The sequence below is a fragment of the Emydura macquarii genome, unplaced genomic scaffold (assembly GCF_026122565.2).
Source record: "Emydura macquarii macquarii isolate MOO-44397 ecotype Brisbane River unplaced genomic scaffold, CSIRO-AGI_Emac_v2 contig_1790, whole genome shotgun sequence".
NCBI classification, from domain to species: Eukaryota; Metazoa; Chordata; order Testudines; family Chelidae; genus Emydura; species Emydura macquarii.
This window is the reverse complement of record NW_027131927.1, coordinates 14855529-14874706: the sequence shown is the minus strand read 5'-3', so window position 1 is coordinate 14874706 and position 19178 is coordinate 14855529. Positions and strand designations below refer to the sequence as shown.

The 19178-nt window shown below is 42.7% G+C and overlaps 1 protein-coding gene across 3 annotated transcripts in view; it reads left to right on the top strand.

Moving 5' to 3' along the window:
- Positions 1-6122: 6122 nt before the first annotated feature.
- The window catches only part of SLC20A2 (solute carrier family 20 member 2), an 81500-nt gene continuing 68444 nt past the window's right edge, over positions 6123-19178 (top strand). Inside the window, exons 1-2 of one of the 3 annotated variants that reach the window (XM_067556930.1) lie at positions 6123-6455; positions 10634-10745. The gene's annotated coding sequence lies outside the window, so the exon portion shown is untranslated. Of the gene's footprint in view, positions 6456-7074; positions 10746-19178 lie in introns of those variants that run through there. The other 2 variants (XM_067556929.1, XM_067556932.1) reach the window with 2 other exon arrangements.

Genomic DNA, 19178 nt, shown 5'->3' with positions numbered 1-19178 from the left:
GGACTTATTGGAGAAAAATCTTCTGTTGGTAAGAGAGACAAACTTTTGACTTAACACAAAGCTCTTCAGGTATAGGAAAGGTAATCTCAGCATCACAAAAATGCAAGGTGGAACAGATTAATATATGTGGTTAACACATATTCTAAGGGATCATTCAAGGTACAGTGTCCCTAATTCCATGGGACTGACACAGCTATGACTACACTGAATAATTAGTAAAATAACAGATTAAACACTAAAATCTGTAAACATCTAGATCACAACTATACCAATAAACAGAATGGATTTATACAGAATAGATGCCAAACCTAATTGCCCTTTTGATTAAATTACAAAATTGATGGATGAAGGGAATGTGGTAAAGGTAATAGCTTGATTCTTGTTAATGCATTTGATGAATTATGAAAAATGTTACTTGAAAACCTAAATTTAGCATGGCTGTGTGTCCTGTTACATGAGCTCATCTGGCTGAGGAGTTGTGACCAAAGCCGATAAATGACAAGGTGCAGAGTTAAGAGCAAGTATCCAATGGGTTTTTTCAGTTATCAGCATTATGCCTAGTCTTAAAAGTCATTAATCTTGGAGAGGAAGCAAACAATATTTTATTTCACAAAATCAATTTAGAATGAAATACTGTATTTTATAATATAAAAAATTCAGTACAGTTTAACAAATTTGAGTTTTTACAAATGTCTCTGTCCCTAAACTGTCATCCTTGGTTATGCTTATCTTAAATTGCAAGCTTTCCTGTACAAGAAATGTCTTGGGCCTAGATTTTCTGCTGGGTACAGGTGACCACAAAGGAGATGATTACAGCTCTTAGATTCTCAGCTTTATACTGGCCCTAGAAGAATTTTGAGCAGCTGTGGGTCTGCACTAAACTGTGCCTGTTTGTAGCAACCCCAAGGGGCGTCTAACTGGTGAGAATACTCACAAGTGCAATAGTGCACTGGCGATGTACCTTGACTGGCATAGGAACCCACTAAGGTGAAGACTCTACCTGGCTAGCTGAATCACTTGATTGCCTGTTCTGTTCATTCCCTCTGAAGCATTGGCCACTGTCGGAAGACAGGATACTGGGCTAAGTGGACCAGAGGTCTGACCCAGTATAACCATTCTTATATTCTCCCACCCCAATTCCAGGGGCGGTTATCAGCCACTGCAAGTTGGTGAGTTTTTTGGTCCCTTAGGATCATAGGATTAGGACAAAAAATTTGGCTCATATCCTTTAAAATGCCACAGTAGAGCTGTATAAACTATGTAGATGGAGAAATAATACAAAGGGAGAGAGAGAGAGGGAGGAAATATAGATTCTGCAAGGAAAAATGCACCCTAATACATCTGTGGAATAATATTCATTGTGAAGAGAGGTTAAACTGCAAACATCCTGGATATCAGAGAAATTAGAGATTGAAGAATCCTACTTGGTTATTTGTTTGTCCTTCTGCTAGTGAAGGGGATTGTATTTATACTGAAGTTTTTACTTGTAAATTTCAAGTGGTCAATCTTTCATCACTTCCTTTGGAAGATTATTCCATAATAGATCTCATGTTGGGAAGTTTTTCCTGATTTTTTCAGCCTAAATTTTCTTCTCAAAGTATTTCTGGGTATGTGAAATACTGTTTTTGTATTGTCTCTTTGATTTGTTTTAATGGTATTTAATAGTAAAATACATATTGAACTAAAACTGAATTTGACTGAAGAGCTTTTCTGAGAAATTTTCTTGGCTACTGTAGACTTTAGGGGACACAAGTCTGGAGATACACTAAAATGAGTTATGCTTACTTGTCCCCATGAAAATATCTCTTGTCCTAAAAGGAGGAGCATTGTGCTAGGAACCAGAAATACTAATTTCACCTCTAACTGGCATTAATAATTCTTTGCATTTTACAATCCTTACTGAGCAAGACCTCATACTCTTGTACTAGGAGAAGGGAAAGTATAAATAACCTTTTTATGGATGGGGCAACTGAGGACCAGTTTAAACAGTATCAATGCCAGTTGTGCCAGAAATAAAACCCAAGACTCTTAATGTGACAGAAATAAGTCTCATCTATTTAGCTACACTGTGAAAGAATAGGCCAGATCTATGACTAGTACCATTCTCTGTAAAATGAGTCTACTCCTACATACCCAGCTTTACAACACAGACAGACAGGTTAATGATCTTCAATTACATTATCATATGTTGTGTTCTACAGATGTGTTGTGAAGACACTAACGGAGCCCCAGGAAAATGCTCTCTCTCTGGCTGTCATAGACTTCCTATGTGAGGTTGAGTAGAGCACTTTAACCAAAGTTTTCCCAGTCAGACACTGTTTTGGTCCTTAGAGAGATTCTTGTATCTGTTATGTTAGAATGATGTATTTTAAAAATCAAACGATGAAGTAAAATCACAAAATATACAGTAACATTTGGAAAATTCTTACTACTGTGGCCTGGTCTACACTGTCGACTTAGGTTGACTTAAAGTCACTTAAGTCGACTTAATTACACCCGCGTCTACACTGTAATCACTCTTAATTCGAATTAAGGTGCCTGTAAAATCAACATAAGACCACCTCTGCAAGTGGCGTAGCACCTAATTCGAATTTGTTAAATCGATTTAGTGTTAGTGTAGACGCAACGGAACGTAAATCAAATTAATTGACCTCCAGAATGTATCCCACAATGCCCCGTTTTGACTGCTCTGGACAGTCGTGATGTGCTGCTCAGTGGTCACGCTAGCAGGAAAAGTCCCCTCCCCTCAAGCCCCAGGAAGATTTGAATTTTCATTTCCTGTGCTGCCAGCATGGAGAGAACATTGTCACTGTTTTCTGCATGGCTACCGTAAAGCCCACATGCGCTTCAGCATGGAGTTGATCCGAGGTCTTAGATTTCATCAGGCTGTGGGGCGAGCAGTCTGTTCTACCTCAGCTCAGAGCCAGCAAAAGGAATCTGGACATTTATGGGACAATATCCCAGGGCATGCTGGAGAAGGGACACCAGAGGAATGCTCAGCGGTGCCATGTGAAGATCAAGGAGCTGCGCCAGTCGTATCAGAAAGTCAGGGAAGCTAACAGCTACTCTGGCTCCTCACCCAAAAAATGCAGTTCTATGATGAGGTGCACGCAATTCTCAGTGGGGATCCCACCATGGTGCCTCCCCACAGCATCGATATCTCCAGCAGATCACAGTCGATGATCAACAGTGAGGACTCTGTGGATGAGGAGGAGGAGGAAGCTGAGGAAAGCAGTGTGTAGGAAAGCGGAGTGTCCGTTCTCCCCGAAAGTCAGAACTTATTCCTGAGCAGTCTAGCAGCACAGTGGTTAGCTCTCAGCGTAGTGCTGGCATCTGGTCGCTCATAATTGGCGGCCAGTCTTTCTGCCTCCACAGGCCAACCCTGGGGGAACCTCTCACCCTTCGTTTCACATACATCATGAAGAACACAGCAAGCACATAGAGAAGGGAGGTACTTCTCAGTCATGTCCAGCCTAGTGAGGAGACTCCTCCATCTACCCTTTAAACGACCAAAGGCACATTCTACAACCATTCTGCAACTGCTTAACCTTTTATTAAAACACTTCTTGTCACTGTCAAGGTGCCCGGTGTATGGCTTCATTAGCCAAGGGAGCAATAGGTAAGCAGGATCCCCCAGGATCACTGTGGGCATTTCCACACCGCCGATGTGAATTTTTTGGTTGGGGAAGAAAATTCCCACCTATATCTTAGAGAACAGCCCTGAGTTACGAAATACACGAGTGTCATGCACCTTCCCAGATCACCCCACATAGATGTATGTGAATGACCCTGTGATCCACAAGCCCCTGCAGGACCATGGAAAAGTACCCCTTGCGGTTTATGTACTCAGTCGCTAGGTGTGCAGATGCTAAGATGGGGATGTGCGTCCCATCAAATCCCTGTAGTTTGGGAAGCCTGTCATGGCAAACCCCTCCACTATGTCCTGCACATTTCCCAAAGTCACTAGCCTTTGTAGCAGAAGTCTATTTGTCACTGCACACTTGATTCACAGCTATGCCCACTGTAGATTTACCGACTCTGAATTGATTCCTAACCGAGTGGTAACAGTCTGGGGTTGCCAGCTTCCACAGAGCGATGGCGACTCTCTTCTCTACTGTCATAGCTTGTCTCAAGCGAGTGTTCACGCGCTTCAGGGATGGTGCCAGCTCCGAGCACAGTTTGAGGAAAGTTGCCTTTGGCATATGAAAGTTTTGCAGCCACTGATCATCATCCCACAGCTGCATAACGATGCCATCCTACCAGTCTGTGCTTGTTTCCCTGCACCAGAACCTGCACTCCACAGACTGCAGATGACTCGTTAGAGCCTGCAGCAACCAGAAATTGTTCTGCTTGATGTCTTGTAGCAGGGCAGCCTCGGTGGCATCGGTGTTGTCTCTGCTTCGGCTTCTTGCTCTATTTAGAAAATAATCGATGATAAGCCCTGATGTATTTGTCACGCTCACAATTATAGTGCAGAGTTGAGCTGGCTCCATACCTCTGTAGCAGTGGCGAACGTGGGGAGTAAAAAAACGGCGCAAAAATACTTTTCCTGTTTGTTTGCGAGGGAGCGGGGGGAAAGGGTGGGAGAAGCAGCGTTGCATCCTGGGATGAAGACACTCATCCCAACAGCCACCGTGGCTAGTTGCACTATGGGATAGCTACCCACATTGCATTGCTTTCTAATTCAAATTAAGGCTGGTCAGTGTGAACTCAAGAGACCAGTGCAAACACCATAGTGTGTACACTCTGCTGCAATTTCTAAAAATCGCCTGCTGAAAGTCGAATTAAACAAAGTCAACTTCCCACGGCAGTGTAGACAGCCTGTCTGAAAGTAGGTCTACTGTGCTTTTGTCCTCTGCTACACAGTTAGGCATTGATCTGCACATTATTCATATGCTTAACTATTTGCATATTACATCTGTCCCTTTCAGAGGTTGATCTTTTCTGCTAAATAGGGTGGTTTCTGCCCTCCTTTGAAAATTTTATTAGTTTCTTAAATTGTTTATTTTGCAATTGCACACTGCAGTGATGTGACCTTTTGTATATGTCTCTGAGAGCTTGTCTACCTGAAAAGCTAAGCCCCTATAAGGTAAGAATTTAAACCACAATTATACTGGTATAATCCTGCATGAAGACACTTACTCTATTACTTGCAGCTGAGGAAGTGGGTTGGAGCCCACGAAAGCTTATGCCTGCTGAAATTAAATTTGTTAGTCTTTAAAGTGCTACAGAACTCTCGTTGTTTATTTTGGAATGTGTTCATACAGCATTACAGTAGTTTAACTTCCTTAGGCAAGGCCTTAGTCTTCTGTGAAATTGCTATACTACTTTCCAGTGACAGTCTGATTCTTCTTTCCCCTGAACCCTTTGCAGCTTCAAAAGCAAGGATCTTCTTACGGAAAAGTGTTCAAAAGAACTGTTTCTTAAAGTGAACACCAACCCCACAAACTTTCTATACATGTCAGTGAATGGATTTTTTTTAAACTTACCTTAACCCCTGCATATTACATTTGTCCCTTTCAGTGACAGTCCCATGCAGTAACACAAGGGCCATGCCACCTTTTCCACAGGTGTCCTACTATAAAGTTGGTCTCTTTACATTTAAGGGTGTTGCTGAGTGGATGCCCCCTTTAAGCAGGGACCTTTACTATTTTTTAACCAAGTTTCCTGTGTGTGACTAGAGACCTATAACTTAGAACAAGCAAATCACTCCTATGAATGATCTTTAAAAATGCGTGGCATGCACGGCTGGCGTTAGTTTTAGGATCCCAGCTGTGTAAACTGCCAGAATAGATCTCCACGGCCCTTGCAGGTGGGTGCTGCAGGGCGTATGAGTAAAAAAGCTAAGCCCTGGCAGATCCAAGCCCACCCCGGTGAAGCAGGGGCGTGGGGGGGGGGACCCTACTGTGCCACCTTACAGCGTCAGCGGGGTGGGCAGGGGGCTCTCGCCTGACAGCAGCCTCGGGTGGGCTCGGGGTCCTGGGGCGAGCGAGGGGCCGGGGAGGAAACGCAATAACCGTTACAAACCCTAGGATCGGCCGGGGCCAGGGCCAGCCTACGGGGGATAGGGAGGGGGGAACGAAGAGTCGGGCCGAATTTCCTGAGGAGGAGCCGGGGACTGCGAAGGGGAAACGCTCCCGCTCTGCTGCGGCTCCCGCAGGGGCGCACACCCGGCCGCGAGGAGCGGGCTGCCACTGGCCTCCTTCCTCCACGGGCCGGGCCGGGCCGGGCGATGCACGAACCCGAGCACTGTGGCCCTGGCCCCTCCCCCCCGGTTCCGAACCGACGATGAGCCCGTGACTTCACGGGCTGCCTCCCTCCTCCTCGCTTCCGCTTCCGGCGATCCCGGGTCGCTCGCTCGCTCGCTCGCGCGCGCTGTGGGCAGCCGGGCTGGGCTGCTCCTCCTCAGCCGAGCGCGCGCCTGAGAGGCTGGAAGGGAAGGCGGCTGCCGGGCGGTAAGTAGGAGCCGCTGCCGCGTGCGGCACGCCCCTCCCCCGCGTGTCCTCCTGCCCCGGGCCGGGGAGCGGTCCCCGGTGCCTCGAGTCCGTGCCTGCCGCGGGCGGAGTTGGAGTCCGGCTCCTCAGCCGGCGGAGGAGGGAGCCCCGGGCCGTGGCCTGCCCGGTCCCCGCTGGGCTTGGGGGAGCGATGGGCTGCCCCAGCCCGGCCCTCACTAACTCGCCGCCAGGCCCCCCTCCCCCGGGAACCCACGAAACCATCGTCCTGGCGCCAGGCTCTTGCCAGGCCGGCACCCACCCGTGCAGAGGGGCCGCGGGGCCCTCGCACTTCAGGAGGCTGCTGAGTTGACGGGGGTAGACGGGGGCGTGAGCGGTAGGGAGCGAAGAAGCCCGCGCGGGACTGGGGTGGAGGCCTCTCACCCCCCCGGGACAAGTCCCAATGCACCTGTTGGAGGATCAAACCAACAACTGGCGCTCTCCCGAGGTGCCCTGGGTTTGGCCCCGAGGGAGAGGCTGAGGAAGAAGCAGTTAGAGCAGAGCAAAGCGAGGGCCTGTTTTCGTTACACAATTCTCATGTCCGAGACAGGAGGGCTGGCTTGGTTCTTCTTAGCAAACACAAGGTTACTGCCCCGGTTTAGTCCAGGACAAAGACTGCTAGCTGGCCGGGACTAAGTCCATGTAAACGTGCTAACGTATACTGAAACAGAACATTCTCGGGGAGGGAGTGTACCAGCACCAAACACGGGGATGCTAACCTTTAGACGTTTTATTTTAAAGGTGAAGAACATAGTTAAAAAATTCATGCAGGCAGAAGCAGGGAAACTAAACATTTTACCCTGATTATGGAGACTATCCAAGTTAGGACAGGTCAGCACAACAAAGATAGGGTAGGTCGGCCCAACTGCATCCCTCAGAGCTGTGAAAAACTTCATGCCCTGTGTGATGTAAGTAAGCCAACGTAAACCCTGGTGTAGACACTGCTAGGTTGAAAGAAGAATTCTGTCACACTCCCTATCCTCTCTTGGATAGATTGATTTATTACAGCAATAGAAGAAACCCTTCCATCACCGTAGTACAGTAAATGTCTACCCAACAGTGGTGCAGCAGCATTTTTAGTATAGATGTACTCTTAGTCCTCGTGAAACCAATAAAAAAGAACAAACGAGGCAGGTAAAATACAAATGGAAATGAGAAGGATTAAGAGGAGGCTTGAAGGTCAATCATCTATAGAGATACAAACAAATAAGAAATTCTTTAAAAAGCAAGAGCTTCTTCTAGAAGCAAGAAGTCTGTGAGACTTGTGTGTGTTCACTGAACTATCAAAGAGTAAAGGAAGCAATTAAAAGGAAAAGGATACTGTGGAAAAGCTAATGATTTCTTGGCATCAGGCTTCATCGCAGGCCTTCCCCAGACCTATGATTTTTAGGTAGTAAAGTTGAAACACTGTCAGAGACTGACATGTCAAAAGAGGAGATACTGGAAAAATAGCAACAAGTTACCTGGACTGGATGATATATACCCAGTAGTTCTGAAGGAATGTAAGAATAAAGTGTTTAGCTATTAATGAAAATGTTCAATCTCTCATTAAAATCTGTTCCTGTGTCAGAGGACTGGAGCGGTAGGAAATGCTCTATCTAAAAAAATGCTAGGGATGATCCCTGAAATAAAATTTCTTCTGTGGACAGTTCATTACATAATTTTCCAATTTGGGGATTCTTGCACCTTCCTTTGAAGCATCTGATACTATTAGGCAGGATATCAATTTGATTCATTATTTACAGTTCCTGTGTTTATAAAATGGTGGCTCCATGTTGTCTGCTCTGTGTGTGCTAAATCAGTGCATGGTGTGTGTGACTGTCCATAGACTTTGTGTGCATTCACACTAAATCAGTGTTTGTAAGAACTGTTATCCATTAGTTCAGGCATTCACAAACTGATGTGTGTATACCATTGGTGGTACGTGAATTTGATGTGCTATCAGGTCTCTTCACCACAATTTTTTAAGAAGGTAGTACGTGAAATAATGAAGTTTGAGAACAGCTGCTAGTTGATACTAGGGCTTTGTAACACTGTTCATGGAAATATGGCAGTGTCTTGACATAGCCTTTTAAATATAGTCTTACTAGAAATTTAAATCACAACTGAAATTATTGTACCTATGGGTATTAGTAGTAAGAGGTTCATTAAGATTACCCTAACTGAAACAAATCAGAGGAAAATATTTCCTTTTTCTAGTTTGTACATGCTGTTTCCAATGGAGTCTGTCAATTTCTCATTTGTGGTTTTTCCACATAACAGGAGATAAAAGTTTTAAATAATCAAAAACGTGGTGGTTGGGAACTGGAGAGGAGCAAGGAAAGGGGAAGGGTTCTCAGGGAGCATGGGCAGATCAGACTCAACCAAAATCATTTTTGTTTTTTGTGAAATTGACTAGTTTCAATTTGTCCCTTTAAAGATGATTCTTGCTAAGAACTTAGTTCAGCATGAGTGTAGACAGGCTAGTAGAGAAGTTGCTTCCTTTCCCAGTTGGGGAAAAGGGGAAAAATGGGGTAGAGAGCTGTTGGTTCCTGGATGTGTGGGAAGGGACTGAGAAATGTGGGTTCTCAAAGTTACTGTACTGGAGACAACTGAAATGACTATCCTTTAGTTGGTGGTAGCGTTGCATGGGCAGGCAATAGTTAAATGTCCAACATACCGTACACAATACAGTAACTTAATCCAAATATGCACTTGGTCCGTGGATGGTTCTTTTTAATATCATCCCAGAAGATGACTCAAGTTCACACAAGCAGAGAGTTCTGAATATTTCTTTTCTGTGCAATTTTATATATCTCACAATAATGGAAATTGGAAAAGATCCTGATGGCTCATGACTGGATTTCAGAAGTTTCTCATTATCACCAGTGAAGAGAATTGGCTTACAGATGGAGAAATAAGATGTTGAATCCATGGGTAGACCCTGTTTTTATTTTTATATTTATATTTTATGTTTTAAATGATAAAAAATACTGTTGGAAAACTGGAGTCCCTGTCATCATACTCTCTAGTCTGTAAAATGAAAGTGCTGCTGTGTCTAGCAATAATCTCTAATACTCCTTATGTATTCATTTTAATAAAATATTTTTAAAATTCTCTCAAATTTACTAATCAAAATTATCTTTCTATGCACAGTAGCTGAGAATTTTCCATGTTTCTGCTAAATCAGGCTGGAAGCAATTGTGAAATGTTCAGAAATTCTGAAATAGCATGAAGCTGTGTTTGTTTTCATGGAATCAGGGTACAGATATTAAAAGCAGATTAGGTTTAGCTCTTACAACATTTATTTGAAAAGCCAAGATAGTTTGGTTATTTTAAGGTGGAACAATAAGAAAGAAATCTTATGTTGTCCAGAATACATATATTTTACAGTAAAGTTCTTGGAGTGGCTAGTGAAGAATGGTGCTTGAAACCTGAATAAGAGAGTAGTAGTTATATTTTTCCCCTCTGTTAGGTAGATACATTAAATTGAAGCAAATAATTCACTCCATCATTTAGTTTCCATATTCTATTTAATAGTGCATGATAGTTTGGGGAGACGTGAGGTAAAGTACTGGTCTAAGCTTAATAATGCAGACAAAGCAGCCAGAATACAACTTTTAAGCATGTACAATTTAGATTGTACTTTTTTAAGATGTATTTAACATTTACCAGTTAATTCTCAATATTGACTGTGAAAAAAGTAATTATTTTCATAGTAGTAAAGACCTATACCAGCAAAGGGACTTCTTATATAAGAACTTAGTGTGTGGTGATAAATCAAGTTTCCTGCATCAATTCATAATAGCTTGACTAATAAGAACATACAGGAAGTCTCATTACTAATCTTAATTTGACTTTATTTTTACTAGATTATTGGATGTCGTTGGACAGGACAAATTTGTGATCTTTTAAAAACATCGTGCCAGGTTTTACGTAAGCTGTATTTGTTTTGGAGAATGTTACATAGAGACGGATCATTACATTTCCTGTTAGATTACTCAGTCCTATTTAAAAAGATTTTATAGAATCTAGATGCAAGTACTGCTGTATAATCACAGAAAACATGTCAAAGAGAGCTTTCATAGTCTGGGTTTTGTTCAACTCTAACATTGATGTTTCAGGATTTTGGCTGCAAATGTTTTTTGCTTTTCTTTTTTTAGTCACTGTGTCTCACAAGATGAAGAATACTGCACACAACTTTAGGGATTTTTAAGGAAGTAATACCGTCAGTCCAAGAATATTGAATTAAATGCTAAAAGTAACAGAGTTAAGGTAAATGATATAATACTTAACAAGTGTAATGCTTTCCATCGTCTAAGTATTTTACCAACATTAGCTAGTTATTGTAAATTTTAGGTCAGTTTTTTCAAAATTGCTCAGTGTCCAGTAGCTGTTGTCGCTCTGAAGAGGAGCTGTTTGGTGCTGAGACTCTTGAAAATATGGCTACTTAATTAGGTCCCTACATGGGAGCTGTTAGGTGCCAAGCTCTTTTGAAAATGTGGCTCTGTATTCTTAATTAATCTTAACTATCCTAATTAAAGCCTTTCTGTTGTTTGTGTGGTAAAAAATAATCTTTGCGGTCATAACTGAAATATAGGGAGGTTTTGCTCAGTATTGTGCATTCCCAAATTCTGCTGGCAGAGCTTATACATTTAATGAAGTTGCAAATGTGGTTCTCAGAAGTAACACGTTTGTATTGTTTGTGAACATAATCATATTGGAAACCTCACGGGAGCTATAGGTTTTTTAAGAAACTCTGCCAATTATGGTAATTGAAATGGGCCCACATGATACAAACACATATATTTCAGGGCTTCACTAAAATTAATAGGATCACATACTCAGCCTGGTGTAAACTGGCACATCTCCATTGAAGTCCTAATGAGAATATGGAATCAGAATTGTAGGACTGGAGAGGCCATCAGGTCAAGCGTCCTGTGTTGAGCAGGATCAAGTAAACCATCTCTGATTGGGGTTTGTCCAATCTGTTCCTCAAAATCTCCAACAATGAGGGTGCCACAACCTTCCTTGGAAGCCTATTCCAGAGCTTAACTACTCTTATAGTTAGAAAGTTTTTCCTGATATCTAACCCTAAATATTGCTTGCTGTAGATTAAGCCCATGACTTTGTGTTCTACGCATGTGGAGAACAGTTGATCACCCTCCTTTTTATAACAGCCCCTAATATATCTGAAGTCTGTTGTAACGTGAGAGGTCCCCCCTTAGTCATCTTTTCTCAAGGCTAAACATGCCCAGGTTTTTTTTTAATCTTTCCTGATCGGTCAGATTTTCTAAATCTTGGGTCATTTTTGTTGCTGTCCTCTGGACTCTCTGGTTTGTCCACATCTTTGCTAAAGTGCGGTGCCCAGAATTGGACACAGTACTCCAGCTGAGGCCTCACCAGTGCTGAGTAGAGATGGGCAATTACCTCCCATTGTCTGATGTGCTACATTTGTATTAATACACCCCAGAATAACATTAGTCTTTTTCACAACTATTTCGCATGGTTGATTCCTATTCAATTTGTGATCCACCATAACCCCAAATCCTTTTCAGCAGATCTACCACTTAGCTGGTTATTTTGCATTTCATAGTTGTGCATTTGATTTTTCCTTCCTAAGTGTAATACTTTGCACATACCAGTTTTCATTGTGCCAATTTCAGACCAATTTTCTAATTTGTCAAGCTGTTTTGAATTCTAATCCTGTTACTCTAAAGCACTTGCAGTCCCACTTAGCATGGTGTCATCTGCAGATTTTGTAAGAGTGCTCTCTGCTCTCTTATCCAAACCATTAGAAAATACTGAACAGTACCAGACCCAGGACTGACCCCTGTGGAACCCCATTAGATATGCTCTCCTAATTTGACAGTGAACCATTGATAACTATTGTCTTTCAAGAAGATGTGCACTCACCGCACAGTCATTTAATCTAGACCACAGTTCTTTAGTTTGCTTATGAGAATGTCATGTGGGACTGTGTCAAAAAAAGTCTTACAAAAATCACGATATGGCCCAGGAGCTCCAGTGGCATGTTGTTTATGGGATGCTAAACTCTATTAGAACTTGGTGTTAAGACTCCACGATACATTGTGAGAACCACAGAAGAAACCTCTGCATGACTTACGCTGCCCAACAACCCTAGAATCTCTGAAAGTGGGAAGACAATCCCAATAAGACAACTGCCTATCATGCTGCACAATACTGTCTTGTGGTTTACTTGTACTCTTCTGTCTGCATCCACCTGTTGTCTCTTGTTTTATACTTAGATTGTAAGCTCTTTGGGACAAGGACTGTTTTTTTTTATTCTGGGTTTGTACAGCACCTACCACAGTGGGGTCCTGGTCCATGACTGGGGCTCCTACACACTAAGAAATACAAATAAATAATATTAATGATGCCTTCACCCCAGGATGTCTTGTGTGGGTGTCTCTTTTGCAACCCTAAATTATTAGTCATGATGATTCCTTTTGACACTGTTATGAATCTTTTTATAACTTGATAATTTTACTTACATGTATACATACATGGGCAGAGTTGACCAGAAGCCCAGCTGACTGTGCTGGGCACCAGTGTGCTCCTCTTCTAAATCAGCCTAATCTTGTGTGATCAGTAGGGCAGCTTGTCATGGTCTCATGATTCTCTGCTTCCTGAAGCATGACTCCCTCTTTTAAAATCCTGCTGAGGTCAAGAGTGCCATAGCCATGGGGCAAGATGCAGTTGCATGCCCCCGCACAGGGGTGGATGTTGTGCCGCTCAGCCTCTGTGCAGGGGAGGATTGAAGAATTTGCCACTACTTATCTTCCTCATGTGAGGGACTGAAGGCTGTATCACTACATGCCTTCCACAGGGGGAGAGCAGTAACTTTTGTTGGAGGGAAACAGCGGTATTAGCTCTCTTTTGCTTTGGCCCAATGCACTGCAAGAACAGTAATGTGAGAAGACCTGGCTATAAGATTGACCATCCCCAGTCTCAGTTTGGTCATGCCCATAGTTTGAGGAAATGAGTAAAAGACTTTTCTATCCATATTACATGATTGGACTGCCTTTTAACCATGGTAGTGGGGGAGCTCTTATATTGTAATCTGGTTCACTGACATGGTGGTTCTTTAACTGAAGATGCAGCCTTTGATGTAGACCTGAGACAAGTCTGCTACTTAGGAAGAGAAGGCTGTGTGCTTCAGATTCATGAGAGTGGACCATCTGCTTTCCAGTCCCACTGTAAAAGTGGTATAAGGTTGGAAGGTGGCGATGGAGGGAGGGGTGTTTCCTGGAGTCACCAGCAGATACTGAGTGCTGCACAAACACTCTTGCCTACCTCCCTGGGGACTCCCTCTGACTTAGGAGGGATGGTGAAGAGGTACGTGCTGAAAGCTTAGTGGTATTGCTGGCAGAGCTACTGAAGCCAAGGACAGGTGTCTGATGGGAGTTGTGAAGAGGGGAAGATTTTGCTGCTGTTCCCCAGCAGAGGGTGTAAGGAAGGCAAAAATCCTGATACCAAGAGTAGAAAAGAATGAAGGGCTTTGGCTGCTATGGGATGGGAGAATCCAAAATGCTGCTTCTACCCTTTTAAATGTGTGGGGGGAAGCAGCTAGCCAGGCACTAGGGAATATTATCAATCTTTATGAAGGGTATTAAGCAAGGCAAAGGGTTAGGAGCTAGGTTTTTTAAAAGAATGAAAGCTTAGCTCTTCACCTGATCTGTGTGTGGAATGTTTAAAATCCAGGGTGTTATAGTTTAATAAAAATAATTCCGAACTCCAAGAGTAAGAGATTTGATAAATAGCCAAATGAACCAATCTTCAATTAGAAAAACACTAAACCAAATTTTAAATTTCTGAGCCAATCCCTTTTTATTAATTTAAGATATGCAGTGGCAAAATCTGTTAATCTTTTGAAAAACCTTCCATTTTTCAAACACTCATTCAGCATTCTTGTCAATTACACCCCCACATCCCTTTTAAAAAAAAAACCCACAACTCCCTGGCAGAGGTCTATGAATGACACTTTTTAGGAGGATTGATTTAGCACTGGTGAAATCTGAAGGGGACTGATTTAATCTAGGAGGATTTGGTGAAATCGAGCTGTAAAAGCAAAATCAACTTTGTGTATAAATATAAACTTGGATCCTGCATAAACTTATGCTTACCTGTACACAGGGGTAGTCCCGTTAAGGTGCCCCAGTCCTGCACTCACAGACATGCCAAACTGTGCAAGTGGGACTACATTCACATGTAAAATGAAGCATGTGCATAAGTGCTGGCAGGTCGGGGTCCTAGTCAGCAGCTTTATAGACTGACTTTCCCTTTCCACAGAGCATTAGTGATGGTTTTTAAAACACAACACTCACTCAACATTTATTATCCTAGAGACATTTTTCTTTTTTGTGATGCAAAACAGAAAGTTATCTTTAGATAGAATTGAACAATACGTGGATACTTACTAAAATATTGCCTGTCTCATCTGGCAAGAATAGCCTGTAATATGCTTTTGACTGACAGTGTGGGGTGTGAAGTCTAAATTCCTGGGTAGAAAGATGTACGCTGGCTGTGTAAGGGGGTTCCATGTGATCATTTTATTTATGGCATGTTTCTCAGATGTCTTTCCGTGAATAGAGCAACTGTTAAGAACTTTAACCAACATGGAACAGTAAGTGAGTTTGAACTACCCTTTTACTATATTCAGATATTGCTGTATGCCATGATGAGCAATACCAGAAGTTGTTGAGATGCTAGTTATATAATCAAGCAGTAGCTTAGTAAATAAATTTACTGATAGCAGATAGAAAACATAAGCATGCAAAGGGCATATTTTGTAGTTTAGGTTAGGAACACCAATTGGGAACTGGTGTAGGGTTCCCAAATCCATTTCCATAGTGTTTAGGATGAAGAAAGGGCAGGGCTGGCAGACGAGGAGGGCTTAGATTCTTTTTGGAGGGAGAAAGAGATGCTGAGGGGAGGGGTTCTTGATTGTGTCTACTTACCCTCTTTACCCATGTTTATCAGATTAAACAGCCGCAAAGTCATTAAATAAAAATTACAGGGATTTTCCCTCTTTTTGGTGATGAGCTGTGCAAGTTGATGCATGGCTGAGCCATTGTTAAGTAAATCCAGTTAATCAATCAGATAAGACTTGGAAAAATTGATGTTCAAAACTCTCTTCTAATTGGTACATTTACATGATCTGTAAGTGGAAGATGGATTTTTTTTCAGGCTTTAGGTAAATGTATAGTGTAAGAATGACAACTTTTTGTCTATTTCTAATGCAAGTTATTGAAAACTGTAGCAGCTAAAACTACCTCTCCTGAGTATGTGTTGCAGCAGATTTCCTTACCTTGACTGTTTCTCCAAATCCCAAAGCTTTAGCATTCTAAGTCCATTAATGACCTAAAAGTGATGAACCACTGTTGCTCTTATTCTCCTAAGAGTATCTCTGCCACTGCTGATTGCAGAAGAGATCTCCATCACTACTTCTGTTCTGTATCTTGAGTGGCCAGACACTAAACTTCCCTGCCTGAATTTCAGCTATTGTTGATGAGGTTATGGGGTACTGGAGCAGTGCTAAGCTATAACCTGTGAATTGGACCTTTGTTCTTCTTAGTTTGTGAAGGGCAGTGGGGAAGGGCTGGGACCATTATTGATTATTCCTTGCAATTTGTTGGTCTTCCCTGCAGGAGAGGAAGGAGAACAAAGGGCTAGTAGCCTTTAAGGAAGGTGTTTTAAGGTCATTTCTCTAGAAACCAACTCTTGATACTGATAATCTGACTATTAACCAGTGTCTAAATTCCCATTTTGGAGAAAGGTCACTGAGACATTTGAGGAAACTGGTACTCTTTTTTGAGTCCTTCAGTTTCTTTGATTCTGGTCAGTTTGCTTGTTGGTATAGATACAGAGTAAAAATTGCCCTGGCTGCATTAGCTGATGGTCTAACAGTGGGCAAAATAAAATGTTTGTGATTTTTCCTTTTAGCTTTATCAGCAGCTTCAGATACCCTTGATTGTGAGGGGTTTTATTTGCTTGTGAACCACAGTGGGAATGAACAGAGTTGCTCTTGAGTAGTTGCAAAGGGTAGTTGTGGGCAGTTGTTCCTCTACCCAAAGGATGTTCTAAAGATGGATGAGGCAGAGGAGGTTTCTTTCCAACGGATCAGGGCAATGGAGCATTTTCCAGCCATAACAGCAGGACTGTGCCATTGGAGAGCTGGTAGGGAATGAAGCAAGGGTATCCTTGCCTTCCGTGAAGCCTGCTATGAGCCAGGCTTGAGGGTACTGGAAGTCCAGCATAGTGGTAAATGGACACGGGAGCTGTGGCAAGCAAAGGGGAACTCATACCACAATTCCTTTGAGAGTGAGGACTGTCCTCATATACTGTTTATTGAATACCCAGAATGCTCTGGATATTGTTGCGTGAACACTGCAGACGTTTTTACAATCCCTTGCTTAACTAAAAAATATGAGTTTTCTTCAGCATTCCCAACTTTGCTTTGGGCAGGTGTTCTTACAAATGGTATATTTAGTTCACTAAACATCTGTTGAATGAAGGGGTGTTGCACTGTTCGGGAGAGGAGGAGCTTACAAGCTTGTTTCATAGAGTTCAAGGCCAGAAGAGACCTTTGGGGAGCAGAAACAGCTTTGTGGCTCAGATGATTGATTGCATGGTAGGAATAGTGAACTCCAAGTAGTAACCACAGCAGGCATTTCATGAGCAAATCTATACATGAAAATGTTTAATCTTCAGTAACGAACAAACTAATAAAAATCGTTCTGGTTGCAGAAAATCAAGCAGAAATAGGGGCTAAATTAGCAGAATAAATTGTTCGCAGCGGTCAGGAACTCTCAGCCCACAAAACAATGGTCCTATCTAAGATGTGTCCCTTCTTAAGGAGAAGAGGAGTATCAAGATGGCAGAGGTGGAACCTATCCAAACATAGCAGAAGGGTCTTGTGTGCTGCAGAGGGATAGTTTCTTAGGTCGAACTGATGGCGGCAACTTTGCCGCCATCAGTGTAGACGTACCCTATCTGGATCAATTGAGTGGTCAGTGAAGACCCGCTCAATCGATCCAGAAGTCGACGCAGTAAAACCACCCCCTCAAGTGGCGTAGTGCTGCATTGATGGGAACGCGGTTTCCATCAGCTCAGTGCAGTGAAGACGTGCGCAGAAGGGAAGCACAGCAGTCGATGGGAGTTACGCAAGCTACTCTGCGTAGCTTGCATAACTCCTGTTGACTGCCGCCGAATCGTCAGGTAAGTGTAGACCAGGGCTCAGAGTCACCAAAAGCTTGGCCAGGAAAACAGCCCTGCTGCTGTTAATCAGCCTCCCCAGACCTGTTAGGGGTATGCTAGAAAGCACAGGATACAGCAGAAGAGCTTGCTGACGAGCATGGTAGCTCCTCTTCTTTACAGAGTGGGGGGAGCAGGAAGGTGAGCTTATGAGTGCATCAGAGGGAGAAGCAATTGGTTGAATAAATGCCAACCTTCTCACCTCATAAATTTGGGCATCAGGTTCTTCTGGGTTGAGAGTGGGAGGAATTATATGTCATTTGACCCCAGTTTGGGTTACTAGTCCTTAGCAGAGCATAGTGATTTAGGATGATCTGTTACTCAGTCAAAGATGTTGGAAAAGAAGGGAAGTGTGTCTATATCCAGAGCCTTCTATAAACGGTATAGAAGTTTGAGTGGGCTGTTGATGTATAGACCAGTGGCTCACACTCGCCTAGAAGATGGTGTTCTGTCATGGTCTCCCCATCCACAAATACATACAGCTGAAATATAGGGCTTCAGTGATGGGTGATGGAAAATTATTAGCAGCATGGGGAGACTTTGAATGAAGAATGGAATAAAGAAGGTAAATAACAGCACCCATTCTCCCACTACAAGAACAAAATGAAACTGAATTAAAAACCTGATACACAGTTCATATCCATGCCACGTGATGTTATTGAGGTCAAAAGCTCAGTGAGTTTCCAAGGAGGATTAGACATTTATATAGATAATGAGAACACCCAGAGTTGTATTAAATAGGATTAAAATAAATTAGGGATATAAACCTTCATACTAACTGATGAGGTTGGGAAGGAATTTCTCCTCTGGGCAAATTACATCATTGTCCACTACATAATTTCTTGCATCTTCCTCTGAAGCATCTGGTACCGGTCACAGTCAGAGCCAGGATTATTGACTAGATAGACCACAAGCCAGATTGGATATGGCAGATCTTGTGATCTGCTTTGATGTCCTATCTAGGTAGAATTCCCATGAGAAGGATTGAGAGAGGTCCTTTGAAGGTTTTACAAGGCAAACTGCTGCATACTGTGGGCTCAGTTTTCTGTATTTTTTTTTAAATGAAAAATGACAACTTTTGTCAAAAGAAAGGGTCCTGAGGACTAGCTGCTTTCTTGGTGAACATAGCATAACTATGGAGCCCAGGATTGCTCTAGGCACTACTGCAATACATTGTGGGGCAAAGTGTCCCTGTGTGGCTAGATGCTATCATTAAATGGATTAAAGAGGGAAGAAGGGACTTGTATTTAATCTCAGGACATTAGACTCATGGGAGTTGGAATTGTAGGTATTTGGGATGGCAGCTGATAAGGTGGAATGTGTTGTGGTTCTACTGGGAAGGGATTTTGGTGCTGGTGTGTGTTTAAAGATGACCTTTCCCCTACTAGGGATAGATGGAATTGCTTTAGTGGTCTCTGTGAAAGAATTAGA